The sequence below is a fragment of the Aquarana catesbeiana genome, linkage group LG05 (genome assembly GCF_042186555.1).
Source record: "Aquarana catesbeiana isolate 2022-GZ linkage group LG05, ASM4218655v1, whole genome shotgun sequence".
NCBI lineage: Eukaryota > Metazoa > Chordata > Amphibia > Anura > Ranidae > Aquarana > Aquarana catesbeiana.
The window spans coordinates 569,922,307-569,924,604 of record NC_133328.1 but is presented as its reverse complement, the minus strand read 5'-3'; the positions used below and the strand labels follow the sequence as shown (position 1 = coordinate 569,924,604).

At 41.3% G+C, this 2,298-nt stretch overlaps 1 pseudogene; it reads left to right on the top strand.

The window, feature by feature from the left end:
- The first annotated feature begins 242 nt into the window (after positions 1–242).
- On the top strand, positions 243–1,634 carry LOC141146073 (large ribosomal subunit protein eL18-like; annotated as a pseudogene).
- The last annotated feature ends 664 nt before the right edge of the window (positions 1,635–2,298 follow it).

Genomic DNA, 2,298 nt, shown 5'->3' with positions numbered 1-2,298 from the left:
CTCCCTCCTCTGAGCGCCTCTTGCAGCAAGCTGGTGCTAAAGAGGCACTTGTGCATGCATGCTCCCAAAGCGGGTTGTGTGCGTCCATAGACACACACACAGCACCGATAAGATACACCCCCGCTTCCTATTTACAGGAGTCTGACAGTTGTAGAAGCCTTAGTTGATGCCCTCCGTTACTCCTGTGAGACCAGGAAGTGAGGGGTACGGAGCTGGAGCCGAGACAGCGCTGCTCTGGTGACATGGAGGCAGGTATGTGTTAAGGAATGGCAAGGTAGGACAAGTAGTGGAGTGTTTTTTTACCTTAATACAGAGAATACATTTAAAGGATAACTGTCCACGCTCCTGTGAGAGCCATGCTATGTAGCACAAGTTGGTCCCTCACTTCTGCACATGTATGGACAAATACATTTCATTCATATACGGAGGCAATCTTTTATGCATCTTAATAATAGATAGATTCTCTATTTAATGGGACTTTCCTTGCATACTCATGATGCACCTACTGCAGAGTTTCCTTCCCCTTGGCTAAACAGCATGGACCTAGCAGTAACTTCCCTACTAAACTGAAAGAGAAAAATAAAGAGTTATGGCGTAGAGTTCAATTTAAAGTGGAACTTCAGTATTTTTGACTGTAACCTTGTGCTGATCATCAATAAACTTTTTGTCTTTTCATAGAAAAAAAAAAAAAGTGTAACTTCAGTCAGAAAATTAAGTCCTGCTAGATGACTTCAGGCTACTTTTGCCTGAAATCATCTAAGTGCCTATACTGTCCCCACCCAGCCTATAACAAGATGATGGCTGGGCGCGCCTCTCTTCGATCCGGGTGGATGTCATATGATGTCCTCCCGGATCGCGCCCTGTGCGCAGCCGCGATCTGTCACCAGCTACGTCCACTGGACACAGCCGATGGCTCACATAACAGTTGTACACAATGGATGGCTTCCTTTCATGCGTCCATTGTGTACAATTGTGTTGCTAGCTGCGATTTGTCAGTGTGATCACATGGTAGAGACAGGGCCAATCAAAGCCCATTTGTACCATGTAATTAGCTCTGGCCAATCACAGCTAATCAAAACAAACTGAATAAATCAGTTTCATTCTACCTGAGACTTCTGGTTAAGTTATACCGTTTCTTGGCTCGTCGGACAAATGCCATCTTCAACAAAGTGGTTTTGAGACGTCTGTTCATGAGCCGTAACAACAGGCCACCCCTCTCTCTGTCCCGTTTGATTTGTAAGATGAAGCTTCCTGGGTGTGAAAGCAAAACTGCTGTGATGGTTGGATGCATCACAGATGATGTGAGAATTCAATATATCCCCAAACTCAAGGTGTGCGCTTAAAGTGTCTTCTGGAGCACGCAGAAGAATTCTTAAAACTGGTGGACAAATTTTGACATTTGACCAGTTGGCTCTCGCTGCCCCCAAAGGCCAGAACACTGTTCTGCTTTCAGGTCCTCGCAAGGGGCGGGAGGTGTACAGACACTTTGGGAAGGCACCTGGTACTCCACACAGTCACACCAAGCCCTACGTTCATTCTAAGGGTAGAAAGTTTGAGCGCGCTAGAGGTCGCAGAGCAAGCAGAGGCTACAAGCACTAAACACAGTCTGTGCTTTGTACTCATTAAAGATGTTAAATGTTCTTGAAAAAAAAAAAACAGTTTCATTCAGTAAAATGCTTGCTTATACTGTAGCAATGTAGTGCACTGTGTAAAAAAAATTAAAAATCCTGATCACTTCCCCAGAGTAGTATGATAACATTATATTGCTCTTGTTACAATGTGTTAAAAAAAAAAAAAAATGTGATTTAAAAATAAAAAACACTATATTTTTTTTCATACTGTCACCAGTCAGTGTCCCTGATCACCTCCACACCAGTTATATGATAACACTCTACTGCACTGGTGACAGTATGTAAAATAAATGTTTTTACATTTTTTCAAAAAATTGTGACAAAAAAATGACAACTTTAAAAAACTCGCCACGGATCTTACTAAATACTTTGAACTGTCTATTTTCCATAAAGATGTCATTTGGGGGGTATTTGTACTGTCCTGAATTTTCGCTCCTCAAATGAGACAGTCTGTCAGTACATCAGAACTGATAAGTTTTCAAATATATACCATAGTTTGTGGACTTTATAACTTTCACACAGACTAAATAATAAACACTGATTTGGGTTATTTTCATCAAAGAAATGTAGCAGAATACACTCTGATCTAAGTTTGTGAAGAACAATTATTTATTTGCAAAAATGTATAACCGGAACGAAGAAAACACATTTTTTTCTCAAAATTCCA